The sequence below is a fragment of the Nilaparvata lugens genome, chromosome 6, assembly GCF_014356525.2.
Source record: "Nilaparvata lugens isolate BPH chromosome 6, ASM1435652v1, whole genome shotgun sequence".
NCBI classification, from domain to species: Eukaryota; Metazoa; Arthropoda; class Insecta; order Hemiptera; family Delphacidae; genus Nilaparvata; species Nilaparvata lugens.
The window spans coordinates 4729684-4757009 of record NC_052509.1 but is presented as its reverse complement, the minus strand read 5'-3'; the positions used below and the strand labels follow the sequence as shown (position 1 = coordinate 4757009).

General features: G+C 34.6%; 1 protein-coding gene across 1 annotated transcript in view; it reads right to left on the bottom strand.

Moving 5' to 3' along the window:
- Positions 1-27326, bottom strand: part of LOC111059179 (discoidin domain-containing receptor 2-like) — a 566524-nt gene that overhangs the window by 69849 nt on the left and 469349 nt on the right.

Here is a 27326-nt window from a genome sequence, read left to right as displayed (position 1 = left end):
TGAGATCGAGATTGAAAAGTTCATCTTTATTGGAGTTCAACTCATACAAACCAATGCTTCACTTCATATTTATTATCACTCTTATAATGTAAGGTATTTTATTTTGTCTTGATACTTGTAAAAAATTGTAGCGTGAATATTATTGATGTTTAAGTTTCCCATAGTGGAAGAGGATTTCTTGACAACATTTCAAGTCTCTTCAATCATTGAAAAATTGTTTTTCATGGCAAATAAAGTTGATTTTGAATGGCATAGATAGATGGGTATCGATACATCAATGTTTCAACATCAAACATCGATGTTTTTAACATCGATGTTTACTGTTCGATGTTTTTCACTTATCGATGTTTATGAGAAAAAAAACATCGATGATCAAAACATCGATGTTTTGTCTTTCGATACCCATCCCTACTCCAAATCAAACTCTCCATATCTAACCTGTTGTCTACTACAAACTTTCCACTCTTGGAATTAATCCACTACAGTACCATCATTTTAATGGGGGAGAGATACTACTCGTATTTAGAACTCAATCCATAGTCTGCTCCTGAACAAATTTCCTCATTGATTCTGACACGCTGATGCAATATTCACTCTACAGACCCTTCACGCTGACAAATCAATTTAACCTGAGCTTGCAAAAATAATCCCCTGTCGCTGTTGCGTTATTGTCGGCACACTCTCTATCTAAGCCCACCTCCCTTAAGTCCCTGACTTCGACATGTGTGTGTCGATATAAGGAAGCGCGAAGTACGCCACGCGTGAAGTACGACCGGCAACTTTCAACTCTTGAAACCGGAGGGAAGAAAATTGAAGTGACAAGTATTCGAGGAACCCCTCCATCCAAGGATTCATGAGAGGGGGGTGTTGGAAAGACAGGGCCCCCGAAAGTTCCCCCAGGATAGAGCTCGCTCAAGCATCTAGCAATTCCTTCTGGTTTGGTGGCCAAGTTTTTGACTGCTGCTCGCTGTTGACAAATAATGTCTCAAATGCTATGCTCGTGTCTTCTTCTTTCGGTTTCTTCTTCTGTTTCTCTTTCTCCTTCTCCTGTTCCTGTTCCTTTTTCTTTCTCTTTCTCCTCTTCATTCTCCTTCTTCTGTTCCCTTTTCTCCGTCTTTCTCTTCTCTTCATCCTCCTTCTACACCACCAGTTCTTACTTCACAATAATTCTTATTTTTTCTCCATACCCATCTCTTTCGTCTCCTTAAAGTCCAACTCTTGAGTGGCAGTAGTCGATTATTCGACTACTTTTTCTCTCCTTGGCTCGGTTGCACAAAGCCGGTCAAATTTTAACCGTGGTTAATTCCTTGAGGACCAATCAGAGAAGGTCTTTTTTTGAAAAGACGGCTTCTGTGATTGGTTCTCGTGGAATTAACCACGATTAAAATTTAACCGGCTTTGTGCAACCGAGCCAAGGAGAGAAAAAGTAGTCGATTAATAAAATCGGCTTTTGAGCAGCCGGAATAAAATATTCCTTATTCTAGTTTATATTAATTCTCATTCTTTCAATATGGATATGGATTTATTATAATGTTCTCTGTTTTGTTTCTTTTTTAAAGACTTGTAATTGTACATATGGAAACAAATTGCATATTTGTTCAAATGTATTATTAATAAAATAATTATATTATTTATATTTATAATATAATATTTATCTATATAATTATATAATGAATTGAATAATTATTTAATAATAATTACTTGTAATTGTTATTATTAAAGAAAAATCCCAATCAAAATCCCGTTTAATTATAAAATTATTCATTGATTAGAATTTGATCAAATGCAGCTTCCAATTTATTTACACTTTGTAATTGTGTTTTTATGGTAAATATAATGAATTTTATTCAATTTTATTCGATTCAAATAGAATATCGCCGCCTTCTCCACCCGATTCCCCTCAATCAATTCCACCCACTTCTTTTAACAGTTTCTTCACTTCAATTGATTGATTGTGTTTTGGTGTTTAGATCAAGGTTCTACTGGATTATGTTCTTATTATTAAGAGATTCATCAATAAATTATAAGCAAGGTCTCTAGGATAATTATAAAATCGAATGTACCATTGAAACTATTGATTCAATTATAGAATTCTACAGTCCATTGATTTTAAAAGTTTCCTACAAATCGGGCCATAATGTATTTATTGAGTAGGCAATAAATTGAGCATAAATGAATAATATAAACAAAGTATATAAATTAATTAAACAATATAAAACTTTTAGTACCATTTTAATAAAACATTCTAACGTCTAGTTTCGACCTACTTTGGCCATTTTTAAGTTAAAATCTTAAATGTTTAAATGTTATTTGTTTCATTTTAACTTGAAAATGGCCAAAGTAGGTTGAAACTAGTCGTTAAAATGTTTTAAAGTTTTTAAAATGTTTAAATAAAAATGATGCTACAAGTTGACAGTAGTATGAGTTCAAAGTTTTATATTGTTTTTATTAATTTGAATAAAGTGGCCCATATAAGTGAAGTGATTTTACAAAGTGAATATTATTGATTTATTTTTTCAAAATTGATGATTCTAGTTGTTCCGCACTACTTCCCAGACAGCCGCTAATTACTGACTTCAAGAACGTTTCTCAGTCAGGCCATTCCCTCCCCAAAACCAACCCAAATTCCCACCTAAATACCCACATCCCGGTCTCATCTCATAACACCGGCTGGATCAAATTAAAACAACCGCGGAGCAACAACCTTGCTCCATGCTTTTCTCGAAGATAGATATTCGGCTCCATGCTTTTCTCCAAGATAGATATTCGGCTCCATGCTTTTCTCGAAGATAGATATTCGGCTCCATGCTTTTCTCCAAGATATTCGGCGAAGATGATGATGAAACCTTCCCGTCTTGTTCCCGCACCACAGCTAATAACAATTAGCTACAAGTTGATGCCGGTAATAATGAGCAGGTTATCTTTAGTGAGATTCACCACAAATTGTCAGTATTCCTCATAAATGACATCAATGCTTCCCATTTAACTAACGCTGTCAGTTTCGAGTGAATTTCACTATCATGTAGTTCGCTTGAGTGGATGGTGTATTCTGAATTCACTTAAAATTTGTCAGCATTAATTGATAAGGAAGTATTGGTGCTATTTATGAAGAATGCTGACAGTTTTAAAGTGAGACTCACTGGTGTATCTTATAGTTCCTTAAGAAACTGTGGAAGATTTATAATTCTGTAGATTCAACTATTGAAGACACTCTGGTTCCCTCGTTTTTGAATTTAGGAATTTCGGTTTGTTAATTACCAAATAGCTTGTTAATCTGTTAGTTTTGTAACTTCTTTCATACGGTGTTATATTTTGGGGCAATTCAACTCATGCAATACATATATTTAGGATTCAAAAGTGGGCAGTTAGAGTGATGGTGAGTGAATCTATTAGAGCAAGTTGTAGAGATTATTTCAAAGAGTTAAAGATTCTCCCACTACCAGGTGTATATATTCTAGAGGCTCTTTGTTTTATTGATAGGAATAGAGATAGGTTCAATACAGGAGAGTTGTTCCACTCATACAATACCAGATATAGACAAAACCTCAGAGACGACATTCATCGAACTGGTATGTATGAGAGGGGGGTAAAGAGTGCAGGAATTCAGCTTTATAATTCATTGCCAACACGCATAAAAGCTCTTACAGGTGAAAAGTTCAGAATTAAGGTGAGGGAGGAGTTGTTGCAGGTTTGTCCTTATTCCAGTGAGGAATTATTTTTGCATTATAGAATGCAAAGATTGACGACTTAGATTATAATTGACAAATCCTCATACCCCTTTCATAGGTGGTCAGTGGGATGAAAAGCCCTAACAGAAATAGTAATAGGTCTAAAAATAAAGTAATTGGCTAATATCGCCAAGCAGATAATAATCAAGATAAGATAGCATCAGCTTGTTCTGGCTAAATGGTACAAGAACTTAAAAAGGATTTGAAGGAAGTTTATTACTCATAAATAGATTATTTATAAAATATTTGAAGATTGAGGTTAGGTAGATGTATTCACAGATCGGTGACCTAGAGATCGATCAAACCGAAGAACGTAGAATCTGACCAAAACCCCTTGGCAGAGCTTTATTGCATTCGGATGGTGTGCAATGTGAAAAACACCCGTCCACGTGGCTAATTATTAGTTAGCATGGAATTAATATTAATATATAGAATATTAACTAGCATGCAAAGAGCATAAATAAAAAACCAAATAAAAATAATTTAATGTATTCAGGAAATAAGAGTTACCAGGCGCATGAATACCTAATAAAATTTGCATGCACCAATAGTAAAACGGCAGTTAATAGGCGGCAACTGTAGGCCAATTCAAAAATATTTATATATATTTATATAATTGTAGTAGATTTTGTGTAAAAATTTGTGTAAAAAACGGCAGTTAATAGGCGGCAACTGTAGGCCAATTCAAAAATATTTATATATATTTATATAATTGTAGTAGATTTTGTGTAAAAATTTGTGTAATCTATGTTATCAATATGGCTCGAATGCAAAGAAATTATTAATCATATAATCTAAGCAATATTTTGGCATTTTTTGTAAGATCTATTTGAATTTAATGGCGGAGGATTTAAACATTTAACATTTAAACATTTAACATTTAAACATTTAAACATTTAAACATTTAAACATTTAACATTTAAACATTTAAACATTTAACATTTAAACATTTAACATTTAAACATTTAAACATTTAAACATTTAAACATTTAACATTTAAACATTTAACATTTAAACATTTAACATTTAAACATTTAACATTTAAACATTTAAACATTTAAACATTTAACATTTAAACATTTAACATTTAAACATTTAAACATTTAAACATTTAAACATTTAACATTTAAACATTTAAACATTAAACATTTAAACATTTAACATTTAAACATTTAACATTTAAACATTTAAACATTTAAACATTTAACATTTAAACATTTAAACATTTAACATTTAAACATTTAAACATTAAACATTTAAACATTTAACATTTAAACATTTAAACATTTAACATTTAAACATTTAACATTTAAACATTTAACATTTAAACATTTAACATTTAAACATTTAAACATTTAACATTTAAACATTTAACATTTAAACATTTAACATTTAAACATTTAAACATTTAAACATTAAACATTTAAACATTTAACATTTAAACATTTAACATTTAAACATTTAACATTTAAACATTTAACATTTAAACATTTAACATTTAAACATTTAACATTTAAACATTTAAACATTTAAACATTTAAACATTTAAACATTTAAACATTTAAACATTGTAACATATTTAAATCTGGGTAGATGAAAAGCCCTAACAGAAATAGTAATAGGTCTAAAAATAAAGTAATTGGCTAATATCGCCAAGCAGATAATAAACAAGATTAGATAGCATCAGCTTGTTCTGGCTAAATGGTACAAGAACTTAAAAAGGATTTGAAGGAAGTTTACTACTCATAAATAGATTATTTATAAAATATTTGAAGATTGAGGTTAGGTAGATGTATTCACAGATCGGTGACCTAGAGATCGATCAAACCGAAGAACGTAGAATCTGACCAAAACCCCTTGGCAGAGCTTTATTGCATTCGGATGGTGTGCAATGTGAAAAAACACCCGTCCACGTGGCTAATTATTAGTTAGCATGGAATTAATATTAATATATAGAATATTAACTAGCATGCAAAGAGCATAAATAAAAAACCAAATAAAAATAATTTAATGTATTCAGGAAATAAGAGTTACCAGGCGCATGAATACCTAATAAAATTTGCATGCACCAATAGTAAAACGGCAGTTAATAGGCGGCAACTGTAGGCCAATTCAAAAATATTTATATATATTTATATAATTGTAGTAGATTTTGTGTAAAAATTTGTGTAATCTATGTTATCAATATGGCTCGAATGCAAAGAAATTATTAATCATATAATCTAAGCAATATTTTGGCATTTTTTGTAAGATCTATTTGAATTTAATGGCGGAGGATTGAGATATTTAAATTTTATGCTAATTTGAAAGTCGGAAAGAGGATCTGTAAAACTTGAGAAGGAAGAACCAGCACTCGCCAGCCAGATGCCACCATAAGAGGACCCCAAATATTTTAGAGCGAAGTACCTTATTAATAATTTTGTAAAAATTAAAGTTAAAGTAAATTATTAAATTTCTTAAAAGACTTCGTGATGCTATTGTGAAGCAGAAGTCATTTTTCATTTTTATTAAATTTATAACCCCTTGGAGGAGACGATTCCGGCTACCATATTCCCGGACCACATGGAGTTGGATCGACATCGGCGGCTTACAAGAAGATTTTCGACACGTGAGTGATTAAATTTGAATTTAGTGATGGGCGCCCTAGTGCTTCGAAATAATCTGATGATCAAAGCTAGCTCGCCGAAAGGGTTATTATAAATTAAGAAATTAATAAGAGTAATACTTGCGCAAGTAAAAATTAGTATTAAAGGTATTTAATTGAAAGAAAAATATATAGATCAATATTTTAGAAATTTCTATTTAATCAAAGAAGTACGAAATCTAGGCTATCAAACGTATGCATACAATATTTAATTTTTTGCAATACAATTTGCGATAATTTATCATAGTTCTAATTCACTAGATGAATGGCTCTACCTATTCCGTCAGGTGCCGAATCTTGCACCCTGAGATAAAAATATATATTCGATACAAATAAATCTACTAAATACTAGAGATTTTAATATATATAGATATATTTGGATTATTAGTGGCTAATTTATCAAGCTGATCTTAGAGCACATATTTTTGATTGAATTATCCAAGCGACAAGTATTAGCAAGTACATGTCACAGCTACATGCCAAAGAATGCATATGATTTCAAGATAAAGGCACATGGTAATGATTCGTGCCATAAATCTAGAATATAAAGTTAGCCTGTGATATTTTTATTGATTTCAAATATTGTTCTATTTTTATATTATATTTTTTATCGCTCTATATATATTTTTTGCCTCGACTGATCTTTGCATTATTTGTGTAATATATGTGTGAAATTTTCATGGTGTGCAATTTATTTTATATTCCTCATCTCTATAGTATAAGTATCATTTATATATATATATTTATTATTATTGAATTACAAGAGTTATTGGAGAAGCCCATATCTAGGCCTATCAAGATTTTTTAAGACTGAATACTATTAGAAAACCACGCCCTAATTATATTAAATTTCTTAAAAGACTTCGTGATGCTATTGTGAAGCAGAAGTCATTTTTCATTTTTATTAAATTTATAACCCCTTGGAGGAGACGATTCCGGCTACCATATTCCCGGACCACATGGAGTTGGATCGACATCGGCGGCTTACAAGAAGATTTTCGACACGTGAGTGATTAAATTTGAATTTAGTGATGGGCGCCCTAGTGCTTCGAAATAATCTGATGATCAAAGCTAGCTCGCCGAAAGGGTTATTATAAATTAAGAAATTAATAAGAGTAATACTTGCGCAAGTAAAAATTAGTATTAAAGGTATTTAATTGAAAGAAAAATATATAGATCAATATTTTAGAAATTTCTATTTAATCAAAGAAGTACGAAATCTAGGCTATCAAACGTATGCATACAATATTTAATTTTTTGCAATACAATTTGCGATAATTTATCATAGTTCTAATTCACTAGATGAATGGCTCTACCTATTCCGTCAGGTGCCGAATCTTGCACCCTGAGATAAAAATATATATTCGATACAAATAAATCTACTAAATACTAGAGATTTTAATATATAGATATATTTGGATTATTAGTGGCTAATTTATCAAGCTGATCTTAGAGCACATATTTTTGATTGAATTATCCAAGCGACAAGTATTAGCAAGTACATGTCACAGCTACATGCAAAGAATGCATATGATTTCAAGATAAAGGCACATGGTAATGATTCGTGCCATAAATCTAGAATATAAAGTTAGCCTGTGATATTTTTATTGATTTCAAATATTGTTCTATTTTTATATTATATTTTTTATCGCTCTATATATATTTTTTGCCTCGATTGATCTTTGCATTATTTGTGTAATATATGTGTGAAATTTTCATGGTGTGCAATTTATTTTATATTCCTCATCTCTATAGTATAAGTATCATTTATATATATATATTTATTATTATTGAATTACAAGAGTTATTGGAGAAGCCCATATCTAGGCCTATCAAGATTTTTTAAGACTGAATACTATTAGAAAACCACGCCCTAATTATATTAAATCTCATGCTTTACCGACTGATGCCAAGCAGGAGGCTAATCGTTATTTTAATATAAAGAATAACGTGACACAAAGACATGTCGTGCCAACGTGGGACTGATGATGAGAGCCAAGCTCATTGAATAATTACTTGAAATTAGGTCAATAACCATAGTGAAAATTATAGATAACTTATACGAGTTGTGAGGAAAACTGGCGAAGGAATATTTGTATTACTTTTTGGGGAAACAAGAGCTTTAAATAGAGAGAAATTATATGTTTTAAAGAAAATTTTATATTATTAGTACTGTGAAAAATTACATGTTTATAGAGAGAGATTATATTTTATAAGCCTAAACTGCTATTACTTTCTAGTCAAAAATATATTAGGTGTTTAAGCCGGTTGGAAAATAAGTCGCAGCCTGTAAACTAGCCAAAAATAAATCAACAAAACATTGAGGGCGCTAGAGCATTGTAAAAAACTTAAGTATAAATACCTGGTTGTAAGAGTATCCAAACACTTTACACATCACTGTTCACTGTAAGTCCCGGTTGTGTCTCTTTTTTAAGCATTTTCGCTTATCATTTTTATCACTGTTTAATTAGCATTTATCACATTTGACATAATGAATCACACTCCCGCAAACTCTGAAGTTTCATATATGTACGGCGGTTGCACAGATCCCACTTTGTCGACTCCGAGCACATCAAACCCCACCACGGTAGATGCCAATACGCCACGAGAAAGGGAACCAGGAAGCGTCGGGTCGATAATTTTCGATCCACCAGGTCTGCAACCTCTATCCTCCACTCGAATCGACGCCGCTGACACACCATTGAATCAACGGATAGTAGAGATCAATTTTGAAGGGGGCGAGGAGCAGTCTGCAGAACCCGCATCGCCGGAGGCCGAGTCACACCTGGGCAAACAAAGTATATTTTCAATCACAGAATTAGATCCGCTTCAAAAGGTAATAATGGAACAAACGAGTAGCACTTTCAACATTATGTTACAAAAAACAATGGATAGTATGATGCAGGAGATTAAAAAGGAGATTGCTACAGTAAAAGAGGAAAATAAACAGACAGTGGAACAGGGTATGAAAGAGACCACAGGCGCTATAAAATCAGTAGAACAACGGTTGGATAATATTGAAACTAAAGTAGAGAGTCATAGGGAAGAGTTAAAAGCAATGATAACCCTACAAAAAGAAAGTCAGGATAAAGTTACGGCAGGATTATCGGAAAGGTTAGATACGGTTACATGTGAACTCAATGAAAGGATAGACAACTTAAATACACAAATCACTACACCTATTCAGGATATAACAAATAACATTAAGGCCGATTGCCACCAAGAAATCCACAAACAAATTACCGTTGCCAATCAAAACTTAACAACTACAGTTGACAAAAATATTAACAATATTAAAGAAATACAAAACAAACAGATTAATATGTCCACAAAAATGAACCAACTGCAAGGTAGCATCAATCAAAACACTGAAACCTGTAAAGCTTTAAATGGAACTCTACTAATTCAGAAATCCACTCTGACTCAACTAAATCAAGAAATAAACGCAAATAAAATTACACATAATAGTCAATGGCAGATAACACAGGAAAAAATAATAGCATTGGAAAATCATATTCAACAACAACCTCAAGGAATTCAAACAGACAACCTCAACGTACATAGTATATTACAAGGACTAGGAAAATTTGATAACACTGATCGCCATTTGCAACCTCAACCATTCATTGATCAGATAAAATTAGTACAAACTCTTGCACCTACCTCTTGGAATTTTTGGCGTCTCCGTTTGACTAATTTATTGATTGGCGAACCCCTGATGTTTTTTCGGAGTAGAGCCCATGAATTTACATCATTGGATGAGTTTGTCGCTGTCTTCCTGGAACAGTATTGGAGCAGAAGTAAACAGTTGGACGTGCTAGCGGACATCATATCATGCGATTTCAACCCTAACTTAGACGGTGCATGTACCACTTTCGTCACTGCCATACAGTTTAAAAATTCTCAACTGAGCGAGCCCATTAATGAATCGGCATTAGCAAGCATTATTTTAAAGAAGCTACCGTATCAAGTTAGAATGGCACTCGCCACACAACCCATTACTGATTGTAAGCAGCTGATTAATCATTTATATGGCATACAGTCTGCAATGGCAATATCAACCCACCGCTCAGACCAGAGATACGCATCAAATCAGCATAATTCAAAATTTAATCCGCATAACAGCCAAAATTATGAACCGGTATCATATGATCGCTACCGATCTGCTCCCCAATTTGAACGCCGCTATGAGCACAGGCAAAATGGTAATTGGAATAATGAAAAATTTCAAAATCGTACAACCAACCACTATGCCCAGCAGAGCAATCGTAGGAATCACTATGATGGCCGTGATCGATTAAACTCACATAATAATAATACACAAAACAGTTACAACAGAAATTATAAACCACCACCTCAACAAGTAAGTACAAACTATACACTAGCACATGCAATAGGTTTGAATCAACAAAAAACCCGGAACCCAACACCCAACGACCCGCCACCAGACATACAGAAAACTACAGCTAATAAACCATGACTATATGATACCCCCGATACAGCAAGCACAAACTCAAGTGAAACAAACCAAGAAAAACAAGACATCTCAACATCATACACCACATTCAGAAATGATCTACCGGAGACTTTGTTAGAAGAAACGGAAAAAGAAAGCAGGCTACCGGATATACAAATGCAAGCGTATATCGATATAGAAATATATGGAATGAAGGTTCAAGCATTAGTAGATAGTGGTTCACAATGTAGCCTCATACAAACAGACTTATTCCAACGTCTGAAAGAAAAAACAAAATTAGCTACTCTACCGTTAACCAACGTATATGTATCAGGTATCAGTCCAGGACGGCGAATACATATAACTACTCAATGTTTACTGGAAATAAATCTTCAACAACAACGATTCGCATATACATTTCTTGTATTACCTGTTTCCGGTCCGCACATAATAATAGGTACAGATTTTCTACAACACTTCCAGGCCTGTTTAAATTTCCAAACCTCGAAATTTCATGCATTTACCGAAACCGAAGCATACGAAGTCATAGTACCCCTTGATCTGAAGAAACGCACTGAAGGAATCGCTGAGGTACATTTCGCTCACTACATGGAAGGCGTGCCGAGGGAGTGGGGTATCCACGAAATGGAAAATGCTATGGAGTGTATGGAGGTATTAAGCCTAACAACGAAGGACCGAGCACCGTCAAGAGCCGACTCTAGTACCGAAGAATTGTTAGAGATACTGATAAACAGAATTCATCAACGTACCGATTGGCACCCTGACACTAGACAGGAAATAATTCAAGTATTCCGCAAAAATGCAGACGTTTTTTCCGAACAACCTGGCCTAGCTACTCACTTCAAATGTTCACTCAACGTTAAACCACACGACACGTATTACCGCAAATCATACCCCATACCCTTCACCTATCGATCCGCCGCCATAGCAGAAATATCTCGCATGGAACAACTAGGAATTATAGAAGAATCCACAGCACCCTATAGTTTGCCGATTGTGTGTGTAGCCAAAAAGGATGGAACCGTGAGACTCTGTCTGGACGCTCGCGCCTTGAACCGCATATTGGATGATGACCGAGAAGGACCAGACCAAATTGAACAAGTTATGCAAACCTTCCATGGCAAGACCATATATTCAACGGTAGATCTGAGCGCAGGATATTGGCAAGTCCAAGTAGCACCGGAATCGCGCGATTATTTATCTTTCCTGTTTAATGGACGCAATTATAGGTTCACTCGTTTAGCGTTTGGATTAAGAAATGCTATGGCTATATTCATACGATGTTTGAGACAGGCGCTAGGAGACGATATCAGTGACTACTGTACATTATACGTGGACGATGGATTAATAGCCTCACAGAATATACGTGAACATTGCCAACATTTAGATATAGTATTTGATAGATTGATAAATTGCGGATTGAAACTCAAATTATCTAAGTGTGAATTTTTTGCGAGAGAGGTGAAATATCTAGGACACATAATTACACCCACTGGCATATCACAGGACCCGGACAAATTATTAGCCATCAGACAATTTCCATCACCAACCAACCGTAAACAATTGCAAAAGTTTATTGGATTTTTACAATTCTACCGCCGTTTTAATAAACAAATGTCACACTACACTGCTCAACTCAGTCATATACTGTCTAGTACCAAGCCTTGGATTTGGACTAACAAAGAAGAGATTATATTCCAACAACTAAAAGAAGCCTTCCTAAATTCCGTCGTGTTGAAACACCCTAACCTAAAGAAACCTTTTTTCTTGAATGTCGATGCATCAGATTATGCGATAGGCGCAGAGATTTTCCAAGAAGATGAGCAAGGAGAGAAAGGAGTGTTAGCATTTTTTAGTAAGACACTTAATCCAGCCCAGCGTCGTTATTCTGTGACCGAAAAAGAGTTGTTGAGTATTGTGGAAGTATGTATTAAGTACCGGACATTGTTACTCGGCAATAAGATATTTATCAATACCGACCACAAAGCCTTAACATTTTTCAAGACAGCCAAATTGAATCACAACCGCTTATCTAGATGGTTTCTTGCGCTTCAAGAATACGACATCGAATTGACCCATCTGCCAGGAAAGAGAAATCAGACCGCCGACTTTCTATCCAGAGAAATAGACGCTACATATTGTCAAGATACCAATCTAAGATGTTTTGCCGTAAAAAGTGGAGAAAGCATACCGTATCCTCCCAATATCCAACCACGAATTCATACCGCCATGTTAACACCTGAAAGAATCCGTATCGCCCAATATGAAGACCCAAGACTGTCCCGGATCCGTGAACTGATGGAAGAAGGAGCTGCCGAACCGCCCGACTACCTGCGACAGTATACCCGCTACAAAGGATTTATGTTCCACCGACCGGCTAAAAATACTTACGACTGGCGCCTAATTATCCCCGCTAATATGGAAACAGATTTGATAAAAGAAGCTCACGAACGCATTGGACATTTTGGAACTACGAAGACCCTCCACCTACTAAAAGAAAGCTGTTATTTTAAAAGCATGCATAAAAAAGTGGCCAAAATAGTGAAAGCTTGCGATATATGCCAGAAAGCCAAATACCCGCGATACCATATCAGAGGTGAAATGAATCCCATTCTCCCCAGCGCACCATTGGAATTGATATCAGCGGATATATATGGTCCATTGCCCATGGCGCAATACGGAAAAAAATACATATTCGTTCTTACATGTGTTTTTTCAAAATATACCATGCTATTTCCCATAGGCAAATTGACCGGAGAAGTTTTGGCCCGATGCATAACGGAAAGATGGACAAGTGAAGTAGGAAAGCCCAAACGAGTACTATCAGACAACGCAACCTATTTTTGTAGCAAGCAGTGGAAAGAAATACTTCACCTGGCTAATATTAAATGGTCGAGGACATCTCTTTACAGCCCCAGCGCTAACCCAGTGGAGCGACGTATGGCAGAAATCTCTCGTTTTATGCGGACGTACTGTAATGAAAAACACCAACAATGGGTTAGGTATATACCATTTTTAGAAGAATGCTATAATAATAGCCTAAATGAAAGCACCGGTCGTACGCCTTACGAGATCATATTCGGTAAAAGGAATAATACATTTATCGAAAAATTAATTGATTTTCCAAGATCAGAAGTGAGTAAGTTAACAAACCCCAATATCCATCATCTGGTAAGGTTAAAGCTAGAGCAGAAGGCAGATAGCAGAAAGAGATTCCACGACCGAGCCTATAAAATATTTTCATATAACATTGGAGATGAAGTTTTAGTAAAGAGCCACAGGTTATCAAATGCTTTAGAGAAAGTAACTCGCAAATTCTTTTTAATTTATTCAGGGCCATTCACTATAGTAGCCATATCGCAGCATAACACAGTTCAGTTACAAGAGAGTGAGAACACGCACATTGTTTGGTGGGAAAATGTAGCCAATATTAAGCCATATCACAGAATTTGAAATAAATATGATAAGAAGTCAAAGGAAAACAACACTATCAAGCCAATTACTAACCTTCCTTAATAAATTTAATATTGGTATAGGACCTCGTGGCAACAATCCAATGTTTTAATTCCTTCCAGCCGTTAGAAGCCTGCAATAAGGAAAAGAACAATTTTTAAATATGTAATTAAATTATATACATCAGATAAAAAAGGACACAAGCGGGGATAATAAAATTAAAATTTGTTAATTACCTTTTTAAGAGAAAAAATTGAGCAGTTAGGTTAGTTATGAAAGTCGATAGCAAATTCTGATGTAACATGTAACACTATGAATTGTAGAACAGCGAACAGCTGACCAAAGCCACCCAAATCAAATGAATGTAATATCTGTTGAACATATGTTTATAAAAAGAAGTACTGTACCCAAAGAGTTATTTATTATTGTTATTTATTATATTTATTAATGTCGATATATTTATTTATATGTTTTTATATTTATTACTTTTAATTATGCCACGTTTGTTACCTGAAAAGACTTAAAGTGAATACCAGTTACCAAAACCAAAGAGCCATTAGCAAAAGAAAGTATTGTACCTGATGTATAGAAAATTATTTATATTAAGACCTAAGAAATACTATAAGATATAAGCCCAGAAGTTTATGAATCGAAATTATTGTCTAAAAGGAATCATTTATGAGAATTATGAAATGTGTGTAGTTAAGTTGGCAGCCCTGCAAGCGGCGAATTCAAAAATTACTGTGTTGTAAATGGTGTCAGGAGGAGTACGTTTAGAAGTTTATATTTATGATATTTTTATGTGTGTTGAGGAGGAGAATTTGTTATTGTTTTTGATAAAGGTATAAAGGAGATGCAGCAAATATGTCTGCGAAATGTGATAGAAGTAGGAGAGTATAATTTATAAATAAAGTATAGTGTATATCAATGTATTGAAGGGTGGGTTTTCATTAAAAACATTGTGATTCTCAAATATTTTGAATTCAAACCCAGGGGCGCGTGTAACATATTAAATCTGGGTAGATAAAAAGCCCTAACAGAAATAGTAATAGGTCTAAAAATAAAGTAATTGGCTAATATCGCCAAGCAGATAATAAACAAGATTAGATAGCATCAGCTTGTTCTGGCTAAATGGTACAAGAACTTAAAAAGGATTTGAAGGAAGTTTACTACTCATAAATAGATTATTTATAAAATATTTGAAGATTGAGGTTAGGTAGATGTATTCACAGATCGGTGACCTAGAGATCGATCAAACCGAAGAACGTAGAATCTGACCAAAACCCCTTGGCAGAGCTTTATTGCATTCGGATGGTGTGCAATGTGAAAAAACACCCGTCCACGTGGCTAATTATTAGTTAGCATGGAATTAATATTAATATATATAATATTAACTAGCATGCAAAGAGCATAAATAAAAAACCAAATAAAAATAATTTAATGTATTCAGGAAATAAGAGTTACCAGGCGCATGAATACCTAATAAAATTTGCATGCACCAATAGTAAAACGGCAGTTAATAGGCGGCAACTGTAGGCCAATTCAAAAATATTTATATATATTTATATAATTGTAGTAGATTTTGTGTAAAAATTTGTGTAATCTATGTTATCAATATGGCTCGAATGCAAAGAAATTATTAATCATATAATCTAAGCAATATTTTGGCATTTTTTGTAAGATCTATTTGAATTTAATGGCGGAGGATTGAGATATTTAAATTTTATGCTAATTTGAAAGTCGGAAAGAGGATCTGTAAAACTTGAGAAGGAAGAACCAGCACTCGCCAGCCAGATGCCACCATAAGAGGACCCCAAATATTTTAGAGCGAAGTACCTTATTAATAATTTTGTAAAAATTAAAGTTAAAGTAAATTATTAAATTTCTTAAAAGACTTCGTGATGCTATTGTGAAGCAGAAGTCATTTTTCATTTTAATTAAATTTATAACCCCTTGGAGGAGACGATTCCGGCTACCATATTCCCGGACCACATGGAGTTGGATCGACATCGGCGGCTTACAAGAAGATTTTCGACACGTGAGTGATTAAATTTGAATTTAGTGATGGGCGCCCTAGTGCTTCGAAATAATCTGATGATCAAAGCTAGCTCGCCGAAAGGGTTATTATAAATTAAGAAATTAATAAGAGTAATACTTGCGCAAGTAAAAATTAGTATTAAAGGTATTTAATTGAAAGAAAAATATATAAATCGTTATTTTAATATAAAGAATAACGTGACAAGCATAAGCACCTAACATCAGAACCGAACATAATACAATAAGTATACATACATAGTGGTGTACACTATGAAACGAGAATTACATCAAGACCAATCTTTGTGAGCTCAACAGGATGCCAATAAAACTTTGCCCACGCGTTTCATGTTGAAGAATTATTTTGTGTTGAGGAGGGGACACGCATATTGAATATAAATCTATGCATTGGTCAACAAAGTACTCGATTGATATGACAACAGGTTTTTCAGAATCATTCATTCATCCATTCAAGTTTCTATTGGCAAGCTAGTAATGGCAAGCTAGCAAACATAGTCGTCTCATATAGCATAGACACATAACAAGTGTAATGTGCCATCTATAATGATATTATATGTATGAGATTTTATTAATGTACTAGCCGGCAGGCTCGCTTCGCTCGCAATATCCGTCTAGCCAGGGCGCTCCGCCACCTGGACCCCCGAATGTATCGTCCAAGAATGAGATCACAGGTCGCTTGCTAACATGCATTTTTCATTTGAGCATTTTTATCAAATATGTTTATGGAGATCAGTCTAACGGATAGGCGAGCGAAGCGAGCCTGACGGCTATTCATATAATATTCCCAGGAATAGCTCTGTTGAGTAGATGCCCAATCAATTTTTCCGCGATAAATGCATTTCAATATTCACTTGTGCCAACCTAACAGTCAACTCACTTAATGCCAACCTGACAAAATATTAATTTATTTACCAGTTACAACTGTTTCGAGAGTACTCTCTCTAGATTAAAGTTCTATATTAACATTGGTATGGACATTTTTCAATATATTCAGAGATTGGAATAAGAAGAATATACAGCTAAAGACGAACTTAGCCTTCAAAAACCACCCTTAGAGTTAAATATTGCCAAAGATTTCTTAGTGCACCTCAAAGGGCCACTGATCATACCTACCAATTTGAACGTTTTTGGTCCGTAGAATTTTTAGTTCTGCGAGTGAGTGAGTGAGTCAGTCAGTCAGTGAGTGAGTGCCATTTCGCTTTTATCTATATATATAATAGCGAAATGCACTCACTCACTGACGTCTGACTGACACACTCACTCACTCACTCACCGCATAACTAAAATCTACCGGACCAAAACGTTCAATTTGGTAGGTATGTTAAGTTGGCCCTTTAGAGCGTACTAAGAATCTTTTGGCAGCAATTTTAACTCTAAGGGTTGTTTTTAAGGGTTTAAGTTCGTCTTTTAGCATGTATATTCTTCTTCTTCCCAATCTCTTAATTATAATTGAAATTTACATATCATATGTTACCAATAGAACTATAATCTAGATAGAGTACCTCTTCGAAACAGTTGTTAACTGGCAACTAAATTAATAATTATGTCAGTTTTCATTAAGTTGAGTTGACTTTGTGAGTTGGCACCAAGTTGAGATTTAAATGCATTTATCGCGGAAAAATTTATTGGCACTGCTTCTCTATCCTGGGAATATTATATTACTATCCGCAGGCCGGCGAGAGCGTCGCGGGCCCAGTGCTGGACCTAATCCGTGCCCCTAGGTATGGTATGCATGAAGGCGTTTTGTTTGTGTGTGGTACCGGGGGTCTAGGGATACTCCCCAGTCCCTGAGAACAATGTTGATTACAGATAAATAACTCATTTTGGTGTAATCTAGATCTGTTTTCACTTATTCATTCATAATTATCTTTTCAGGCTGTTTCATATTCAAGTAAACCACAAATTTAAGCACTCATTGAAGAAATACAATGTTTTAATTGAACCTTTTCAAAAAAAATTATACAATAGAAAATTTAAATTAAAGCATCACAGATACCGTATGTAAATTGAATTAATTGAATAGACATGGTATTTGAAAAGAAAAATACAACATGTTTTGATTGAAGAAATTGATTTTATTAGTCTATATACATAATTATTATGTATAATTCACGTAGAGAAATTATGATTATACATAATTGATTTTTTTCCATTTACAAAGTAAACAACACTTTTCGTCAATTAAAGTCTTTAATCTAACCATGATTACAACAAAACTCCTCTTCTGGCTTTTCTTGACACAAATTCGTCAATTATTCTATCTACATTTGCTCTTTTTACTAGATCCATTTCCACCGCCAAAACACCTAGGCTTGACAACTTGTTTTGGCACATTGTTGAGCGTAGAACGTTTTTTATTCTGTTTAATACTGAAAACGAACATTCTGCACTGGCGACTGTGGCTGGAATTGTGAAAAATTCTCAAGGCAACAGTAAGATTTGGGAATAAAGATTCTAAATTAAAGAGTTTAATTTTATTGAGAAGTTCAAAGGGTAAATTTTTTCCACCAAGTTAGCTTCATATATTTGCTTCAGACTCACCAGTTCCTCAAGAAGATCGGTTCCCAGATCCTTTTGGTGTCGTTGTACTAGTTCAGCAGATTTAGTTTTGATCAGGTCATCTGGCATTTCTTTGAATGACCACAAAACAAAAAGTTACTACACAATCGCTGACTGACTTGAAACACACTGTCATGTCCCCAATGACACTGTCCAAAATGACATTGAAAACTTTGTTCTTAAAAGTGGTCTTTGCATCAAGTTCATGTTCTGTATTGTCATCACACACCTCGTCATCCTTGTCAGCTGCTCTTTTTCGTTTCCTACTTCTTTTCTCTTCCTCTTCAAGTTGCTGCGGCCACCCTATGTTTTCAGCAACGACCAAAACTTCATTGAAGATTTTATCCCAACCATCATTCCACAAAACTTTCAAATCTTCTATCAATTGACTCAGATTCTTTGACGCTACATCTAGGGTTTCAATATTTTGTACCAAACCGATGCAAGAAGAAGGCAGTTGAAGCTCTTGAAGTATTTCTTCAGTCCCTCTTCGTCTCGTCGACATTCTGCTGTCAAATTTAGTTTGATCACTTCCTCAAGTGCTTCTACTATTCCAGAAAGATGAGGTGCAACAGGTCTTACACTATCCACTCTTGCTGACCATCGTGTTTTTGACATGAGTAAAGAGATCCGGGTATTCTATTTTTCAAAATATCCCACCTCTGGGGGCTTGAACTGAAAATGTTGAATAACTTTTGGACAGCCCCACAAAAAGTTATAGCTGCTGGACAGCACTCCGCTGCTTGTTCACCACAAGGTTTAAGGAGTGACAAGTGCACGCAGAGTAAACAGCTTCGCTGTGGCTGATAAATGAAAGCCTGAGCTCCTTTATATACACCTTTCAAGTTACTTCCATTGTCGTACCCTTGGCCTTTACAGTCTTCTATAGGGATTTCATAGCGTTTCAAAGTACTCAAGATAAGCTCAGCAATATCTTTGCCACTCTTTTTTGGGCAATCAGCAAAACATAGAAGTCGTTCTTGCACTTGTAGTTCACTTTCTTCTTCGGTTCATGCACGTATCTCAAAATAATGCTGTCTTTTCAATGTAAGCTGAATCAGGTGATTCAAACGGAACAGAAACGGAACGATAGAACTATCCACGAAACCGCACAGAAAATTGACAGCGTGCAACAGATGTAAGTAAACAAAGGAGCTAGACAGATACACTGCCGCCGGCCGCGATGACGGCTAGTGCAGTGTTGCCAATGCTGCATGGTGCCACCTCGCAGACTTGATATACCCACCACACCCACACGACCGGGTGGCCGGGCCGGACCTGCGGGCCACCACAGTACTAAAACCCCTCCCCTCACCTTCAAATTTACCGTTTCTTTTCTTCTATTCTATAATAGAAGAAAAACTCAAGTTTTGCCCTACTGATTAATGCATTACACCCAACTTTATTTTTAGATAAGAAGTCTGTTAAAGGAAATATTGCCCGATCAAAAAGACCACTGATTCGTATTTTAAACCAGACCTAGGGCCCCGGATCGGGCCCCCTCCGCGGGCCCGGGCCCCTGGGCTGTAGCCCCCCCTACCCTCCCTGTCTCCGGCCCTGACTAGCCGTCAGGCTCGCTTCGTTCGCCATATCCGTTTAGCCAGACGTTTAGTCTGGACCCCCGACTGGATTGTTCTAACATATGATAAAAATGCTCAAATGAAAAATGCAGGCGAGCGAAGCGAGCCTGCTGATCTCATTCTTGGACGATCCAGTCGGGGGTCCAGGGGGCGGAGCCCCCTGGCTAGACGGATGTGGCGAGCGAAGCGAGCCTGACGGCCAGTATAATATATAGATGAGATAAATGTATGAGATTTCTATAATGATATTAGCACATAGTGGGATTTAACAGTTTGTACAGTATTCGGTTGAAGTTTCAAATTCGAATAACAGTGTCGTGATGACTTGATGACTAATGTGTCAGTTTCAAATGTAAGTTGAGAAAATGAAAAGTGGGTGAGTTTTTGATGCAGTGACAAATTTATGATTGATGTTGCCTTCCATGACGAAACACTAATAGCACCTTTGTTCTAATTCTTACACTGTGTTACATTTGTGAATATTTGAAAAACACACCTCAATTCGCCAAAAAAGTAAGTGTTTTCAAATACCTTATTTACAAATGTAACACATTGTCAGAACTAGAACAAAGTAATTTTTGGTTTACTCATTTATTACACTTGAAAAAAGTCTATACATTTTACTGTATAGACTACCAAGGAAAACTTCACACAGACAAGTATGCCCCCGATATTTTGCGTATTATCTGCGTACATCCCATAAACTGGAACTTATTGACCGAGCGAAGTGAGGTCTAAGATTCAATTCGACGGTTTGGCATTTCCCTTAATTTTTAAATGTTTGAATGTTTAAATGTTTTTATGTTGCGCATTTACGGCGAAACGCCGTAATAGATTTTTATGAAATTTGACAGGAATGTTCCTTTTTTAATTGCGCGTCGACGTATATACAAGTTTTTTTTGGAAATTTTGCATTTCAAGGATAATATAAAAGGAAAAAGGAGCCTCCTTCATACGGCAATATTGGAGTAAAAATCAGACTATAGAATATTATTCATCATAGATCAGCTGACAAGTGATTACACAGATGTGTGGAGAAGTCAGTCTCAATCAGGTACTTGTGGATGAGAATACTGCGTGAGGTCCACCTGTTCACAGAACTACTAGTATAGTAATGCTTCCGCCCTAGAAGTGATCCACAGATCTTGAGAGGGACCTTGAAACGCAAATCATAAACAGCGGAAATTTCAGGTTCACCTCTGTTTTGGCATAAATAAACCCACCTCCTTGATCTCTCCTTATTTACTTTCTTTTATTCCTCCTTCTCCTGTTTCTTCCTCTTCTCCTCCTTCTTCTTCTTCCATATTATTCTCCTCCTTCTTCTTCTTCTTCTTCTTCTTTTTTCTCTTCCTCTCCTTCCTACAAATTGCTTTTTCATATCATATACAGTTCAATAATTATTTTCTTAGTCTCCATTATGCAAATTCATCTATAATTTTGCTGTATTGTAAGCTATTGTATATAATTGTATAAGCCAGTATATATTGTAATCTACATAAAAAAGTACTCAATCAATCAATCCTCTTCCTCTTATTCTTCTACTTCTTCTTCTTCTTCTCTTTCTTCTTCTCCTTCTCCTTCTTATTCTTCTTCTCTTTCTTCTTCTCCTTCTCCTCCTTCTTCTTCTTCTTCTTCTACTTCTTCTCCTTCTTCTTCTTCTTCTTCTTCTTCTTCTTCTTCTTCTTCTTCTTCTCTTCTTCTTCTTCTTCTTCTTCTTCTTCTTCTTCTTCTTCTTCTTCTTCTTCTTTTTCTTCCATATTTTTCTCCTTCTTTTTCTTTTTTCTCTTCCTCTCCTTCCTCTTCCTCTTATTCTTCTACTTCTTTCATATTTTCTCCTTCTCCTTCTTCTTCTTTTTTCTCTTCCTCCTCTTCTTCTCTTCTTCTCCCTCTTCCTCTTATTCTTCTACTTCTTCTTCTTCTTCTGCTTCTTCTCCTTATTCTTCTTCCTTATTTTCCTCCTTCTCCTTCTCCTTCTTTTCTCCCTCTTCCTCTTATTCTTCTCCTTCCTCTTCCTCTTATTCTTCTACTTCTTCATCCTCTTCCTTATTTTTCTCCTTCTCCTTCTTTTTTTTCTTCTTCTTCTTCTCTCTCCTACATCTACTTCTACTTTTGTCCTTCACTTCTAGCAGGGGTTCCAAAGACCTGTGTTCCCCAGGGTCTGTCAACTCACTAGTAAATACGGGGTTCAAATTATTTGGAAGAAAGAAAATACTTCCCCGGGGACAGTCGATGTTAGGAGGTGGGGAGGGGCAATGGAGAGGTAACTTCGAGTTCCGCTCCCCCTTTCGGATCATTGAGCTCTGAAAAGGGGTGCGGTTGGTTACCACGTGACAGAAAATAGGAATATTTATGCACCTTGCAGACCTTGCTGGGTTGAAAAGCTAAGTGCCAACAAGGATTCAATATTTCTTTGATGATCTACGATTTAGAAAAATGATGCACATTTCAAAAATAATTATCACATCCAATTCTTGAAGAACAAAAGCATTTAATTTATGAATTCTACAATGATTTTGATCGCAATTGTTTTATTCGTATGAGTAGTTTAATGTTGAAATATGCGAATTTTCACGAAATCAGGTTTAAGCTTTTTTAAGGGTGTAATGTGGGAGTATCCAAGCTTTCAAACGAACCTAATCGAGTAACTAAAATAGTAATTTATCATTTATCATTTACAATCAACTTAAGGACAAAGAAAGAGACTACAGTCCAAAACTTCTTTTCATCCCAATTTCATGAAAAAAATTGTCCAAATAAAAGTTATGTGCGACTTTCCAATTCTTCACTAATTTGCACATTGAAACAAAAACACAAACACTTGAAACAATTAATTTTGAATTTAGAAAGATTAAGATCCAAATTGGTAGCAAACATTCTACTTACTCAAAACTGTAAAATAAATATCAATTTGAAATATTTTGTTCCAAAAATTAAAACAGTCTTCTCCACTGGAAGCACAGCTGTTATTTTCAATTACCACGTGGAATAAATTTGTAAGTGCTATTAGTTGAATTGAATTGACGTGTTTCAATGAATCACACATTGACTGGCCTAAGTGTTTAGATCGCTCGAGATACATTGTCAACAATAATTTTTGAAATGTTTCAGATAATGACTAATATATTTCATATTTTTCACTTGAATTAAAAGTAATCAATAAGTGTTAATAATTCTCTGAAACTACACAGCTTGCAATGGAATTAGAAACTCAGGACTCCAACTACTCATCGAATATCATATTGGAAGCAATCTTCATGGTAGAAATATTACACACATAAAACTTGCCTAAATATATCTGACTACTTCCTGATTGGTTGAGAACGGATAGGTGTTTAACTAGTTCCTCCTATTTCAAAAAGTGGGCGTGTCAGCCAACCACAGTCACTCAACTTACTCGACCAATCAGAGGCTTCCTCGCTTTCTCTCACTTTGATAGTCAAAGACGTAATTTTTTTTTTGATTTTGAACTTTGAACTTTATTTTCCAAAAAATATTACAAACACAGAAAACGAAAAACAATAAGGGAACTTACTTATTGCATTAGCAAGTTGATGCTAAATGAAGCTATATATCTATAGTTTATTAATAAGAAAGTAACATTGCTGCTAGAATAAATATAATGTCTATTATAAATAATTACGGGTAATATTTGAGGGAAAATGATACCTGCGTAGGTTTAAAACCTGTGCGCAGGTAGGTTATTAAAAAAAGATCAAACATAGACACAAAATTACAAAATTAAATTACAAACGAGTTGATAATTATAACTAACGTAGGTAGGTACCTGAAGAAATAAAAGTGGAAACTTTCCAGAGATGAGGTGAAAGAGATTATAATTATAAAGAAGAAAGCAAGATTATGAATAAAAATAAATAAATAAATTTCCATTTAGATAGCTCCTTCAAAGCAGTGCAAAATAGCATTTCCATTAAATTAATTTACCTAAGCAAAATCATTATTATCGATAGAAATAGAATTACTTCTACCAATTTGGTTATAAATAGAAAATACTAATTTTGTATATCTGATACAATCTTGATATAAAATAGATATTGAATAGATAAAATCTAATGAAAAATATTTCAGTTAGTATTTTCAAATCCAACTGCAGCAGTCTTCAATCCATTAGAAACCGGTCATCATGAATGAAAATAATAATGAATGAAAACTTTAGTTTCAGTTGCTTTTCAGTTCCATTCAGTTTTCACAGAAACCTGAAGATGCAGTTCAGTTGCTACCTTGTATCGGAAAGCCTTCAAACTTTCATTCAGGAGAAACTTAAACTTAGCTTAAACTTGAGCGGATTTCTCGAGCAAGTTTACCGAAAGTTGCTCGTGAATTGAAAGCAATAAAACCTAAACTTCATCTATGAACAAACAATCCACTTCACGACGTGGGAGTAGCGAAAACTTCTATAACTTGACTTTAAATAACAATGAAAATAAGACGAACTGTTCTTAAATTAATACAATAAGTTAATGTTCCAATATTTAAGCTATTTCAGTGTATTCGCATTAGAATAATGTAGCTGGTTAAAATGATGTGATTGAATGCACTTGAAAAAATATATAACCAACTCAATTCGATTTTTATTTGTATAACTAACTGGTCTCTTTCAGGTCTCTAGAATTACATTAGGATAAATAAAAACATTTCTGAACGGTTGGAACTTTATTTGGTAAACTGGTTCTAGAGGTGGATGAACATTAGGATGAATAAAGTAGGCTATCTGTAGATAAAGTATAAATAATATTCATTTCAACTAGAATCTATAGTAAGTAGCAAGTAGGGTTTTGGTATATTTAACAGTAAAGTTTTATAACCACGCTTAGCTTCCATCCCATCTTTTAACTCATCATCTCTTCACACTTCTCTCCATTGCCCCATGCATGAAATCAAGAGAGTATATATAGTGTAAATGCTGATTAACTTTTTGACGAGGGCTTCTCTCATTTATCAGGAAATATAAATCTGAGAAATCGTTGAAAATGGCACTAAGATTTTGAAACATGTTGTAAATAGAAGTTTTTAATAGAGGGTACTTAGGGTACTCACATTTACTGATAAATGTAAATTATATACTCTCTGAAACGTTTGTACTATCATTCATCCCCTCATCATCTCCTAGGCTTGAAATACTTGTAGAAAGTTGCAATTGTAAATGAATAAGTTAATAAAAAACAACATCAATGTACTCTAGAAACAAAACATTACTAATCATATGATATTAACATCAAAAGAAGAATAGAGAGCGGACATCATTTCTGGAGACTGAAACCTTTTTTCACTTTTTGTGTAGTTGAGAAGTTGATATTGTGGTAATTATTATTCATATTGAATGAAAAAGACTAAGAAATTGTCAAAACCACAGAAACCTTTTTTATCCAGAATTTATTAATGTTTTCATCTTATGAAAAATCGAAAACATCACTTGGAGAAACTTACAGAACCCACCTAGCAATACATTTTGCAAGTTCACAACTTTTATTAAATGAAGTAAATGCACAACTTATCTGTGATTTCTCCCACACAATATTCGCACAGCCATTCAAATTGTCACTTGCTCGCTTCATAATTTTCGTTCTTATCCTCTCTCTCTATCTGCTTGTTCTGTCAGGAGGACACCTCCGCACATCCTTCCTGTGTCCTGCTGCCTCCCACATCATTCTTCCAATTTTCTTCTTCTTCTCCTTCATTTTCATCTTCATCCTCATCTTCATCTTCATCTTCATCTTCATCTTCATCTTCATCTTCATCTTCATCTTCATCTTCATCTTCATCTTCATCTTCATCTTCATCTTCATCCTCATCTTCATCTTCATCTTCATCTTCATCTTCATTTTCATCTCCATCTCCATCTTCATCTTCTTCTTCTTCTTCTTCTTCTTCTTCTTCTTCTTCTTCTTCTTCTTCTTCTTCTTCTTCTTCTTCTTCTTCTTCTTCTTCTTCTTCTTCTTCTTCTTCTTCTTCTTCTTTTTCTTCTTCTTCAGTTTTCATTCATTCATTTATCGACTTATCTTTTCCCATCAATTTCCTATTATATATTTCTCCTTCACGTCATTCACTCTAGTTCATCATCCTAACTTTTCTATCAACTTTTTCTTTTTTATAAATGTTATACTCCTATTTTCAAGGTCCACATAAAAATACTCTCTATATTCTCGTCTCTATCCTCCTACTTATCTTTTCTGTTTCCCGCCTTTTCTCTACTACTTTTCATCATTTTCATTGAACACTATACTTTCTTCACTTCATTCAGCCCTTCATCCATCCTACTACTTACCTACTACTACGTAATCTCATTACGTATCTTCTTCTCATTGTTCTTACTTTCCCTATGTTTTTTCTCCTCTCCCTGTTTTTCTCCTTTTTCTTATTTTCGTTCTACTCTACTTCTACAAACTTACCTGCTCCATACTGAATGTTGTTTTCTCCATTATTTTCAACAATTTCAATCAAATTTCTTCATCATTTTGATTTTTATTCGGGACCTCTACTTACTCCATCGTTCTAGTCTCTTTCTCTCTCCTCCAACCTCGTCACAATCTCACATACACACTCTTTCTATCTCTTCCTCTTTTTCAAGTTTTCTTCTTTCCCATCAATCTTTTCGTTCCTTCTATCTCCGAATTCTCTTTGTCCCATCATCTCTTACTCTACAATTTTCAACTTCGTTTTTCCTCCTCCAGTCTCTCTCTCACTCTCAAGGGTTGTGTGGCAGAGAGGACCTGGAGTCCTAACTCCGCCCTTAATATAGGCAATCAATGAATCAATCAATCTCCCTTTCTTAATCTCTACTCTCATTCATTATCTTTTTCCATCCATTTTAC